Raw genomic sequence first — 13,923 nt, forward strand, 5'->3', positions numbered from 1 at the left:
AACTAGACTTTAGTGCACAAAAGTCAACAGGTTTTCTTAAGTATGCTGTTTATTTATTTTTGTCTATTCTGTTTTTTTCCAGGAACAGAAAATTTTGTATAAATTGAATATTTTTATTTTTTGGGCCTTTTAAAACTACATTGTATGTTTTTTAAATTAAATGTTTTCAAGTGTTTTTTTTTGTTTTATTTTGCTTAGTTTTAAGTATGGAACTCTTCATGAATTTGAGTGTCATCCTTTCACAGGGAACATGCTAATCTCTCTTTCATTCTATTTTGTGTGTGTGCTGATGAAATGAGTGCTCAAGGTTTTTACAGGAGTACAGAGTGAGGAACCATCCTTACCTCCACAAGTAAACCTCTGAAAAGTGTCAAACAGATATTTAGTCAAATTCAAGGCAGGGTTGCTAAATATTTTTTCTTTTAATTTCTTCAGGTTCTCAAAATCCATTTTTGCAAATCATACTTCCAAAGAAAATCCAAGGAGAGAAAAGTGATAATTCAGAGGTAGATACAGTAAGAAATATTTTTATAATATAAATAACTATAGGAAATTTCATATTTCATTACATGGCTCTGAAATATATGAATCCCATTATAAAATATGAATGTAAATATCTAATATTACTACTGATAAGGAATTTAAAGTTCTGTTGCTAAAGCAAATATATATGTGAGAATTGTCAGCTTTGTTTATTAACATTTATCATTTCCTCATGATAAATTATTTTTTGAAAGTTCAGCATAGAAAATAATGTTGAAGAATTAAGTGTCTTAGTGATATCAAGGAGATTTGGATGAAGAAAATATTCTTCAAAATGGCAAGAATATCTTTTAACAAAACCCTCTTTATTAATTCTTTACTCATGAAACTACACATTTTCAAAGAAGGAGTAACTTTTTATTTTTCTATTTTTATTAAAAAGGGAGAAAGTTTATTTTATCCATTGATTTATTTAAGTATCTCTTTGGAGATGCCATGTGCTTATGCTATTTCTTAGGATGTTAAACAAACAAACAAAATACAATTTAACAAGCCTAATAGTATAAGTGGACAATTTTTTTTCTAGTACTGGGGATTGAACCTGGGGCCATTCTGAACACTGAGCTATCTCCCCATCCTTTTTTAGAAACTTTTTGTTTTGAGTCAATGTCTTACTAAGTTGCCAGTGTTGGCCTTGAAATTGCCATCCTCCTATCTCAAGTTCCCAAATCACTAGGTTTACAGATGTGTGCCATCATGCCTGGCTCAAGTTTTTGATGACCTTTTTTTTTTTTTTTTTTTACGATTTCATTGAGATATAATTTTAAATTGCATTATAATTATACATAATAGATTCATGTGGCAGATTAATATATGCACGTAACATAATTTAGTCTTTCACTTCTTGGACAATTCTTTTCCCTGCCTTCCTTCCTCCTCTAGTCTCCTTCCATTATTCTCCTGATCTTGCCTCTTTTTTTCTTGAGGTCCATGTTCTTTCTTTTTACTCTCTAGCTTCCACATATATTAGAAAACACACAGTGCCTGCCTTTCTGAGTCTGATTTCAGGTAACATAATGCTTTCTAGTTTCACCCATTTTCCTGAAAATGGCATTTCATTCTTCTTTGTGGCTATATCAAACACCATTGTGTGTGTGTGTGCAGTGTGTGTATCACATTTTCTTTCTTTAAAAAACTATATATACATATATTTACTTATTGTTGTACACAATACCTTTATTTTATTTATTTTTATGTGGTGCTGAGGCTCGAACTCAGTGCTTCGCACCTACTAGGCAAGCACTCTACTGCTGAGCCCCAACTCCAGCCCCATGTATCACATTTTCTTTACTCATTCATTGATAGACAATTAGATTGGTCCCATAACTAATCTATTGTGAATTGTGTTACTACAAACACAGATATGTATATTGTACATTGAATTAAATTGTTTTGGATGAATGCTAAGGAATGGTATACCTGGGTATGGTGATTCCATTCCTAGTCTTTTAAGGAATCTCCATTATTGATCTCCATAGTTATACTAACTTACAATTTCACTGACTGTATATATGTGATCCTTTCCACACATATCCTTGCCAGCAGTATTATTTATATTCTTGATGATTATCATTGTAACTAGAATGAGATAAAAATCTCAGTGTAGTATCGATTTGCATTTTTCTGATTGCTAAAGTTATTGAATATTTTTTCATATATCTGTTGACCATTTGTACGTCTTTTGAAATGTATCTGTTTAGTTCTTTGGGCCACTTATGTTTTATTTTTACAATGTCATTTTTTTATTCTTTTTATGTTATGTATAATATTAGGATATATTTTGACATGATCACAAAAACATGGAATATAATTTGCTCTAATTTAGTCCCCTTACCCTCTATTCCCATGCTTCCCTCCCTCTACTCTATTCATCTTTCTTCAAATTATTTGTGATTTTATTTTTTTTTAAGTTAGTGTCTTGTGGATATTTGTGATGTTGAAATTCACTGTAGTATATTCACATATTTTATATACTAAAGTGCAATAAATAAAATATAAAAGTTTGTTCAGATTCATCCCCAGTCCTTTCCCATCCCATCTTTCTTTCCTCCCAGTCAATCCCATTTATCTGTTTTATTGATATTTCCTCTATTTTGATAGAATCCCTTCTCCCCCTTTTTCCTTTATCTCTCCCTACCCCCATTTTGGGTTAACCTCTGCTATTAAACATTTGACCTTTGACTTTTTGGGACTGGCCCATTTCACTTAGCATAATAGTCTTCATTTCCATCCATAAACCAGCAAGTGCCATAATTTCATTCTTCTTTATGACTAATACTCCATTGTGTGTGTGTGTGTGTGTGTGTGTGTGTGTGTGTGTGTGTGTATATATATATATATATATATATATATATATATATATATATATAATCACATTTTCTTTATCCATAAATCTGTTGAAGGGGCACCAAGGGTTGGTTCCATACTTTGGCTATTCTGAATTGTGCTGCTATAAACGTTGGTGGGGCTGAATCACTGCAGAATGCTGATTTTAAATCTTTTGGATATATGCCAAGGAGTGGGATAGCTGGGTCATATGATGGTTTCATTACTAGTTTTTTGAGCAATCTCTATACTGCTTTCCAGAATGGTTGCACTAATTTTCAGTCCCACAAACAATGTATGAGTGTTTCTTTGCTTCCACATTCACACCAATATCTATTATTATTTATATGCCTGATGATTGCCATTCTGACTGGAATGAGATGAAATCTCAATGTAGTTTTGATTTGTATTTCCATGATTGCTAGAGATGTTGAATATTTTTTCATATATTTGTTGGTATATTGTATTTCTTCTTTTGAGAAATGTCTGTTTGGTCCTTTTGCCCATTTATTAATCGTATTTTTGTCAAGTTTTTGAATTCATTATATATTCTGAATATTAATGCTCTCAGGAGCAGGTGGTAAAGATCTTCCATTCTGTAGGCTCTTTGTTCATGCTCTTAATTGTTTCCTTGCTATACAGAAGCTTTTCAATATGATGCCATCCATTGATTTTATATTTTATTTATTGCACTTTAGGAGTCATATTAAGGAGGTTGGTTCTTGTTCCAACATGTTGGAGTGTTGGGCCTATATTTTCTTCTAGCAGTTGCAGAGCTTCAGGTTTAGTTCCTAGGTCTTCAATGCACTTTAAATTGAATTTTGTGCAGGGTGAGAGGGGTCAAATTTCATTCTTCTATGTATGGATTTCCAATTTTCTCAGCACCATTTGTTAAAAGTCTACCTTTTCTCCAATGTATGTTTTTGGCACCTTTGTCTAGTGTCAGATAACTATATTAATGTGGGTTTGTGTCTGTGTCTTCTATTCTGTTCCATTGGTTTTCATGTGTGTTTTGGTGCTAGTACCATGCTTTTTTGTTACTATAGCTCTGTAGTATAATTTGAGATCCAGTATTGTGATGCCTCCAGCATCACCCTTTTTGCTAAGAATTGCTTTGGATATTCTGGGTTTCTTATTTTTTCAAACGAATTCCAGAATTCCTTTTTCTATTTTTATGAAGAATTGATATCTTGATGGGGATTGTATCAAATCTGCTCTTTTGGTAGTATGATCATTTTGATAGTATTAATTATGCCTACCCAAGAAAATGGGAGATCTTTCCATCTCCTAAGGTCTTTTTCATTTTACTTCTTTGGTGTTCTGTAGTTTTCATTGTAGAGGTCCTTCACCTCTTTTGTTAGATCGATTCCCAAGCATTTTATTTTTATTTTTGAGTTTACTGTGAATAGGATAGTTTTCCTATATTAGAGTATAGGAATGTGATTGATTTGTTTGTTGGTCTTTTGAATGCTACATTGCTAAATTTATTTATCAGCTGTTAAATTCTTTTGGTGGAGTTTTTTGTGTTTGCTAAACATAAGTTCAGGTTGTCAGCCAACAGAGATAATTTGAGCTCTTCTTTTATTATTTATGTCTCTTTAAACTTCTTCTCCCTGAGTGCTCTGGCTAGACTTTCAAGCACTGTGTTGTATAGAAATTGTAAGTGTGGAAATCCTTGTTTGTTCCTGTTTTTAAAGGATGTGCTTTCAGCTCATTTACTGGACTCTCCTTCTACTGTAATGCATCCCTCTGCTGGTTTTCATTTTTATTTTTCATTTCTTCTTCATGAAATATTTCATTGAGTATGTTTTGTAATATAGGCTTTGTGATTATGAATTCTTTTAGCTTCTGTTTGTCATGGAAGATTTTTATTTCATCTTCAATTCTGAAGTTTAATTTTTCTGGGTATAGTAATCCTGGTTAAAACCGATTTTCTTTCAGAGCTTGGTATATATTATTGCATGCCCTCTGCCTTTTAGTGTCTGGGTGGAGAAATCAGTTGAAATTTGAATTGGTTTTTCTATAAATGTGACAATCAATTTATCTCTTGAAAATTTTTAAATGCTATCCTTATTCTCTGTTAGACATTTTCATAATAATGTACCTTGGTGTTGATATACTTTGATTCTGTCTACTTGGAGTTGTATATGCCTCTAGTATTTACATTTTCTTCTTACTCTTTAGGTTTAGAAAATTTTCTAATATTATTTTATTAAAAAGATTGTGCACCCCTTTAGTTTGTAGTTCAGATCCTTTCAGCTATCTTAATAATTCTTAGATTTGGTCTTCTTCTGTTTTCCCATATTTCTTGAATATTCTGGTTATGGTCTTTTTAATATATTTTCTTTATGGTCAACATTAAATTCAAGGCCTAAAATTCTATCATCAAAGAGTCTAATCTATTGGTAATGCTTTCCATTGAATATTTAATTTCATTTATTAATTCTCTCATTTTGAGGATTTCTGTTTGGTTCTTTTTCAAAACCTCTATCTCTTTATTGAAGTTACCTTTCTCCTGTATTTTTTCTCTAATTTTACTCCATACATTATCTTTCAGTTTGATGAACATTTAAACTATGAACTTTCTATATTCTTTCTCTGACATTTACTGTAGTGTCAATGTAATCATTTGTTGAAGCATTTTGAGCTATTTGGGGTGGTTTGTTCCAGTCACTGTGCAGAAATGAATGATGCCATTTCACTTATTTTATTTCTTGAGCTTAAGGGGTCTTATTAAGGAAGTCGATGCCTGTGACACTATGTTGGATTGTTGTATCTAGATGTTCTGCTACCAGTTGTATAGTTTCATGTCTAATTCCCAGGTCTTTGATGCACTTTGATTTGGATTTTGTGCAGGGTCAGAGATATAGGTCAAATTTCATTCTTCTACATATAGATTTACAATTTCCCGAATTTATCTTTATTTTTGGAGTTTATTGTGAATAGGATATTATTAAAAAGGCAATATTTTTTCCAACATATATTTTTGGCACCTTTGTGTAGTATCAGATAATTATATTTATGTGGGTTTGTCTCTGTGTCTTTTATTCTATTCCATTGGTCTTCATGTCTGTTTTGGTGCTAATACCATGCTTGTTTTGTTACTATGGTAGTAACTAACTGTAGTATATTTTGAGGTCTGGTATTGTGATGCCTCTAGCATCACTCTTTTTTTTCAGAATTTCTTTCACTAGTCTAGATATCTTATTTTTACAAGTGAATTTTAGAACTGCTTTTTCTAGTTCTGTGAAGACTGTTGGTAATTTGATGGGATTGAAATGAATTAGTATAATGCTTTTGGTAGTATGGCTTTTTTCTTTTTTAGTTGTAGATGGAGGCAATACCTTCATTTAATTAATTTTTTATGTGGTGCTGAGGATTAAGCCCAGTGCCTCACACATGCTAGGCAAGCACTCTACCACTGAGCTATAAATCCAGCCCAAGTGTGGCCATTTTAATAATATTGAATCAGCCTATTCAAGACATGGGAGGTCTTTCCATCTTGTAAGTTCTTCAGTTTCTTTCTTCAGTGTTCTGCAGTTTTCATTGTAGAGGTCCTTGACATCTTTTGTTAGATTAATTCCCAAGGATTTTTTTTAAGTTACTGGGAATGGGGTGTTGTTCCTAATTTCTTTTTCAGCAGGTTTGTTACTGGAATATAGGAAAACAATGGATTTATGTGTGTTTATCTTATATAGGGCTACTTTATTAAAATTGTTTATCAGTTCCATAAGTCTTTTATATTTTTTGTTTTGTTTTGTTTTTGTCTTCTAAATATAGGATCATGTCATCAGCTAATACATACAAATTGAGCTCTTCTTTTCTTACTTGTATCCCTTTAATTTCCTACTCTGGCTTGATTGATCTTATTAGAGTTCTGAGCACTATGTTGAAAAGGAGTGGTGAGTGTGGGCATCTTGTGTGTTCCTGTTTTTAGAGGAAATGATTTCAGTTTTTCTCTATTCAATATAATGTTGACTTTGGGTGTGTCATATATAGCTTTTACATTGTTAAGGCAAGTTTTTTTTATCCTTAGTTTCTCTAGTGTTTTAAACATGAATTGGTATTGTACTTTGTCAGATGCTTTTTCTGCATCTATTGAGATAATCATATCATTGTTGTCCTTAAGTCTATATGATGAGCATAGATGCAAAAATTCTTAATAAAGTATTGGCAAACCACATACAAAAACACTATATTTTGAATGTGTTTTTTGTTTGTGGTTTGCCAATATTTTATTAGGAATTTTTGCATCTATGCTCATCAGGGTTATTGGTCTGAAATTTTCTCTCCTTGATGTTTCTTTGTCTGGTTTTAGTATCATGGTGATATTAGCATCATAGAATGAGTTTGGAAGGGTTCTTTCCTTTTCCATTTCATGGAATAATTTGAGTAGGTTTGATATTAGTTATAATTTGAAGGTCTGGTAGAACTGGGCTCAGAATCCATTTGGCTTTTGTTTCTTGGTAGACTTTTTATGGCTTCTTCAATTTCATTCCTTGAAGTTTATCTGCTTAAATTTTCCTGTCCTGACTCAATTTTGGTAGGTCACATGTCTCTAAAACTTTGTCAGCTTTAATTACTTCCTGTTTTCTGCTTTTTTGAAAAATTACTTATTTATTCTAATTTGTTATACATGATGACAGAATGCAATTTACTTCATATTACACATATAGAGCACAATTTTTCAAGTCACTGAATGTACACAAAGTATTTTCACACCATTTGTGTCTTCATACATGTATTTAGGGTAATGATGTCATATATTTGTTGATTGATTGTATATCCTCTTCTGAGAAGTGTCTGTTCAGTTCCTTAGCCCATTTATTGATTTTTTTTTTGTATTAAGGTTTTTGAGTGCTTTATATATCCTAGAGATTAGTGCTCTATCTGATGTGCTTGTGCTAAAGATTTGCTCCCATTCTGTAGGCTCTCTATTCACCTCACTGATTGTTTCTTTTGCTGAGAAGAAGCTTTCTAGTTTAAATCCATCCAATTTATTGATTCTTGGTTTTAATTATTGTGCTATAGGAATCTTATTAAGAAAGTTGGAGCCTAATCTGACATGATGGAGATTTGGGTCAGCTTTTTCTTCCATTAGGCACAAGGTCTCTGGTTTAATTCCTAGGTCCTTGATCCACTTTGAGTTGAGTTTTGTGCATGGTGAGAGAGAGAGGTTTAATTTCATTTTGTTACATGTGGATTTCCAGTTTTCCCAGCACCATTTGTTGAAAAGGCTATCTTTTCTCCAATGTGTTTTTGGCACCTTTGTCTAATATAAAATAACTGTAGTTACGTGGGTTAGACTCTGTGTCCTCTATTCTGTACCATTGGTCTACCAGTCTATTTTGGTGCCAATACCATGCTGTTAAATGTTACTATTGCTCTGTAGTATAGTTTAAGGTCTGGTATAGTAATGCCATCAGCTTCACTCTTCTTGCTAAGGATTGCTTTGGCTATTCTGGGTTTCTTATTTTTCCAGATGAATTTCATGATTGCTTTTTCTATTTCTATAAGGAATGCCATTGGGATTGCATTGAATCTGTATAGTGCTTTTGGTAGTATGGTCATTTTGACAATATTAATTATGCTTATCCAAGAACAAAGTAGATCTTTCCATCTTCTAAGGTTTTCTTTAATTTCTTTTTTTAGCGTGTTGTAGTTTTCATTGTAGAGGTCTTTCACCTCTTTCATTAAATTTATTCCTAAGTATTTTATTTTTTTCTGAGGTTATTGTAAATGGGGTGGTTTTCCTAGTTTCTCTTTCAGTGGATTTGTCACTGATGTACAGAAATGCCTTTGATTTATGGGTATTGATTTTATATCCAGCTACTTTGCTGAATTCATTTATTAGTGCTAGGAGATTTCTGGTGGAATTTTTTGGGTCTTCTATGTATAGAATCATATAATCTGCAAATAGTGCTAATTTGAGTTCTTTCTTTTCCTAATCTTTTAATTTCTTTTGTCTGTCTTATTGCTCTAGCTAGAGTTTTAATAACTGTTGAACAGAAGTGATGAAAGAGGACGCCCCTGTCTTGTTCCAGTTTTTAGAGGGAATTCTTTCAATTTTTCTCCATTTAGAATGATGTTGGCCTGGGGCTTAGCATAAATAGCCTTTACAATGTTGATATATATTCCTGTTATCCCTAGTTTTTCTGGTGTTTTGAACATGAAGGAGTGCTGTATTTTGCCAAATGCTTTTTCTGCATCTATCGAGATGATCAGATGATTCTTATCTTTAAGTCTATTGATGTAATGAATTACATTTATTGATTTCTGTATGTTGAACCAACTTGCATCCCTGGGATGAATCCCACTTGATCATTGTGCACAATCTTTTTGATATGTTTTATATTTGATTTGCCAGAATTTTATTGAGGATTTTTGCATCTATATTCATTAGAGATATTGGTCTGAAGTTTTCTTTCTTTGAAGTGTCTTTGACTGGTTTTGGAATCAGGGTGATATTGGCTTCATAGAATGTGTTTGGAAATGTTTCCTCTTTTTCCTCTTTGAGCAATAGTTTGAGAAATATTAGTGGGTGTTTTTCTTTAAAGATCTTATAGAATTCAGTTGTGTATCCATCTAGTCCTGGGCTTTTCTTGGTTGGTAGGCTTCTGGTGGCGTCCTCTATTTCATTTCCTTGCTTGAAATTGATCTGTTTAAATTGTGTATATCATCCTGATTTAGTTTGGGCATATCATTTGGCCTCTAGAAATTTGTCAGTGCCTTTAATATTTTCTCCTTTATTGGAGTACAAATTTTCAAAATAATTTCTAATTATTCTCTGTATTTCCATAGTGTCAATCATATTTTCTTTTTCATCATGGATATTAATAATTTGAGTTTTATCTCTCTTTTATTAGCATTGCTAATAGTTTATCAATTTTATTTATTTTTCCAAAGAACCAACTTTTTGTTTTATCAATTTTTTTCAATTGTTTCTTTTGTTTCAATTTCACTGATTTCAGCTCTGATTTAAATTATTTTCCATCTCCTACTGCTTTTAGGGTTGATTTGTTCTTCTTTTTCTAGGGTTTTGAGATATAATATTAGGTCATTTTTTTGTTGACTTTATCTTCTTTGAAGGAGTGAATTCCATGCAATAGACTTTCCTCTTTAGAACTGCCTTCATAGTGTCCCAGAAATTTCAATATGTTGTTTTGGTGCTCTCATTTACCTCTAAGAATTTTTTAATCTCTTCATTCTTATCTTTTGCAACCCATTGTTCATTCAATAGCATATTATTTTGTCTTCAGGTGTTGGAATGGCTTTTATTTTTTTATTTTATTATTGATTTCTAATTTCATTCCATTTTGGTCTGATAGAATGCATGATAGTATCTCTACTTTTTTTGTATTTACTAAGATTTGATTTGTGGCATAATATATATGGTCTATTTTAGAGAAGGATCCATGTGCTTCTGAGAAGAAAGTGTATTTGCTCATTGATGGATAATATAATCTATATATTAGGTCTAAGTTATTGATTGTATTATAGATTTCTATAGTTTCTTTGTTTAGCTTTTGTTTAGAAGATCTATCCAGTAGTGAAAGAGGTGTGTTAAAAAGTCACCCAGATTACCGTGTTGTGGTCTATTTGACTCTTGAACTTGAGAAGAGTTTGATTGATGAATGTTGATGCTCCATTGTTTGGGGCATATATATTTATAACTGTTATGTCTTGTTGACATATGTTTCCCTTAAGTTGTACAAAATGTCCATGTTTATCCCTTTTGATTAACTTTGGCTTGAAGTCTACTTTATTTGATATGAGGATGGAAACCCCCTGCTTGCTTATATAGACCATGTGAATGGTGTATTTTTTTTCCTCAACCTTTCACCTTCAGTCTGTGGGTGTCTTATCCTATGAGATGAGTCTCTTGACGGCAGCATATTGTTGGGTCTTTTTAAAAATCCACTCTCCCAGCCTATGTCTTTTGATTGGTGAGTTTAGACCATTAACATTTAGAGTTATTATTGAGACATGATTAGTATTACCAGTCACTTTTGTTTATTTTTGGTATTTAGTTTGACTTGGTTTCTCCTTTGGTTGGCTTTTCCTTTATTGTAGTTTTTCCCTTTGCAGATTTTCATTGTTGTTTTTCATTTCCTCCTTGTGGAATATTTTGCCAAGAATGTTCTGTTGTGCAGGCTTTCTTGATGTAAATTCTTTTAGCTTTTGTTTTTCATGGAAGGTTTTTATTTCATTGTCAAATTTGAAGCTTAATTTTGCAGGATATAAGATTCTTGTTTGGCATCCATTATCTTTTAGAGCTTGGTATATATTGTTTCAGGATCTCCTGGCTTTGAGAATCTGGGTTGAAAAATCAGCTGAGATCTGAATTGATCTTCCCTTATAGGTAATCTGATTTTTCTCTCTTGCAACTTTTTAAATTCTATCCTTATTCTGTATGCTAGGCATTTTCATTGTAATGTATCTTGGGGTAGATCTGTTGTAATTTTGTACATTTGGTGTCTTATAGGCCTCTTGTATTTGATTTTCCAATTCATTCTTCATGCTTTGGAAATTTTCTGATATCATTTCATTGAAGAGATTGTGCATTTCTTTGGTTTGAATCTCTGAACCTTCCTCTATCCCAATAAATCTTAAATTTGATCTTTTGATGGTATCTCATAATTCTTGGATATTCTGTTCATGGTTTCTTACCATCTTCACTGTGAGGCGAACTTTATTTTCAAGATTGTATATTTTGTCCTCATTGTCTGAGGTCCTATCTTCCAAGTGATCTAGTCTGTTGGTGATGCTATCTATTGATTTCTTTAAAATTGGCTTATTGTTTCTTTCATTTCAAGAATTTCTGTTTGTTTTTTTTCTCCCAGTATTTCTATCCCTTTCTTGAAGTAATCTCTTTTTAAAAATTATTTATTTAAAAAATATTTTTAATACATTTATTTACTTTTTTTTATGTGGTGCTGAGGATCAAACCCAGGGCCTCGCATTTGCTAGGCAAGCACTCTACCTCTGAGCCACAACCCCAGCCCTTAAAGTAATCTCTTGCAACCTGAATTTGCTCTCTTATCTCTTTGTTGGTGTGATTGATGGTAGCCTGAATTTTTTCTCTTATCTTTTTGTTGGAATGGTCAATTTTTGCCTGTATCTGCTCACTTAGGTCATTCTTTAATTCCCAAATCATTTTAGGTATGCATATTCTGAACTTCTTCTCTGAAATTTCACCTACTGTGCTATCTGTGGATTCTGTTGTTGTAGTATCTTGGTTTGTTTGGAGCACTTTCCTCCCTTGCTTTTTCATGATATCTATGTGTCTTCCATTGTTGCAGTGTATATCTAAGGTATTACAGCTCCTACCCTATTGTCTTATAGTGTCCCTACAGGTTCCTAATACCTCACTTTTAAGGGGAAGATCAATGTTACAGCACTCAATGTACCCAGTTAGCTTCTATTTTTACATTTATAGTTTTGTCACTATAATAAAAAATAATGAGTTCAGTTATCTTCTACCATATAGTCAATAGATTTGCATAATGGTTTACATTTTCTGACGGTGGAAAGGGGGATGAGGGGTTGACTGAGGTTTATGATGTAGGATGTGAATATGCAGGTATTAGATTATATGACTAATGAGAGGGTAATCAGAAGTTGGCTGTTGGTAGGAGAAACAAGAGATAGGAAAACCCATGCAAGACTCTGTTACCTCAGCAACAGGATAACTTTTAGCACCCCTAGTAGGGAAACCTCTGGTGCAGCCAGGCCCGTAGTGACCATGGTGATGTCTCACTGGGTTCTTATTATTGTTCCTTGCTAGAAGTGATGCTATTCCAGTTTTGTGGTGGTGGCAGCCTCAAGCCTATATGTACCTTGATGTTGGGCTGTGGAGCCATGCTTTAGGGAATAAGGAACCCCAGCGCGGGATGGCTCTCCTCCAGACTTTGGGACACAGTGGCGTGGGGCGGGTGGGCTCTCCCTCCGGAACTTCCTTCTGAATTGGTCTTCCCTTATAGATAATCTGATTTTGATGTTGATTTGTTTTTCGTTTTCTTAGGCTTTGAGATGTAATGTTAGGTTATTTTTTGGTGACTTTCTATTGTTTCAGTGAATGAGCTCAATGCAATGAACTTTCCTGTTAAACCTGTCTTCATAGTGTCTCAGCAATTTTGACATATTGTATTACTGTTCTCATTTACCTCTAAGTATTTTAATTATTTCATTCCTGGTTTCTTCTGCTATCCATTCATCATTCAATAGCATATTATTTAGTCTCCATGTGTTAGAGTAGCTTCTATTTTTTATTTTATCATTGATTTCTAATTTCATTTCATTATGATCTGATAGAATTCAAGGTATTATCTCTATTTTCTTATATTTGCTAAGATTTTCTTTGTGGCCTAATATATGGTCTGTTTTAAAGAAGGATCCATGTGCTGCTGAGAAGAAAGTGCATTCAGTCATTTATGGGTGAAATATTCTATATATGTCTGTTAAATTCAAATTATTAATTGTACTTTTTAGTTCAATAGCCTCTTTATTTAATTTTTGATTGATTGGAGAATCTATCCAGTGATGATAGAGGTATGTTAAAGTCACCCACTATTATTGAGTTGTGGTCTATTTGATTCTTTAAATTGAGGATTTGTTTAATATATGTAGATGCTCCATTGTTTGGAGCATAAATATTTATTATTGTTATGTCTTGTTGATGTATAATTCCCTTAAGCAGTATGAAATGTCCTTCTTTGTCCCTTATGATTAACTTTGACTTGAAGTCCACTTTATCTGATATGAAAATAGAAATCTCTGCTTGTTTACAAAATCCTTGTTAATGATGTATGTTTTTTTCCCCATCCTTTTACCTTCAGTCTGTGGATGTGTTTGCCTATGAGGTGAGTCTCTTGAAGACAGCATATTATTGGGCTGTTCTTAACCCAAAATGCTATTCTGTCTTTTGATTGATGAGTTTAGGCCATTTATATTCAATGTTATTATTGAGAAATGATTTTTATTCCCTGTCACTTTGATTTATTTATGGTTTTTAATTTGAATTAAAACTGATTGGCTATTCTTCTAGTATAGTTT

General features: G+C 32.6%; 1 pseudogene; it reads right to left on the minus strand.

Annotated features, from left to right (window-relative positions):
- Positions 1-200: 200 nt before the first annotated feature.
- Positions 201-300, minus strand: LOC113193910 (U6 spliceosomal RNA; annotated as a pseudogene).
- Between the last annotated feature and the right edge of the window lie 13,623 nt (positions 301-13,923).

The sequence above is a fragment of the Urocitellus parryii genome, chromosome 14 (genome assembly GCF_045843805.1).
Source record: "Urocitellus parryii isolate mUroPar1 chromosome 14, mUroPar1.hap1, whole genome shotgun sequence".
Lineage (NCBI taxonomy): Eukaryota > Metazoa > Chordata > Mammalia > Rodentia > Sciuridae > Urocitellus > Urocitellus parryii.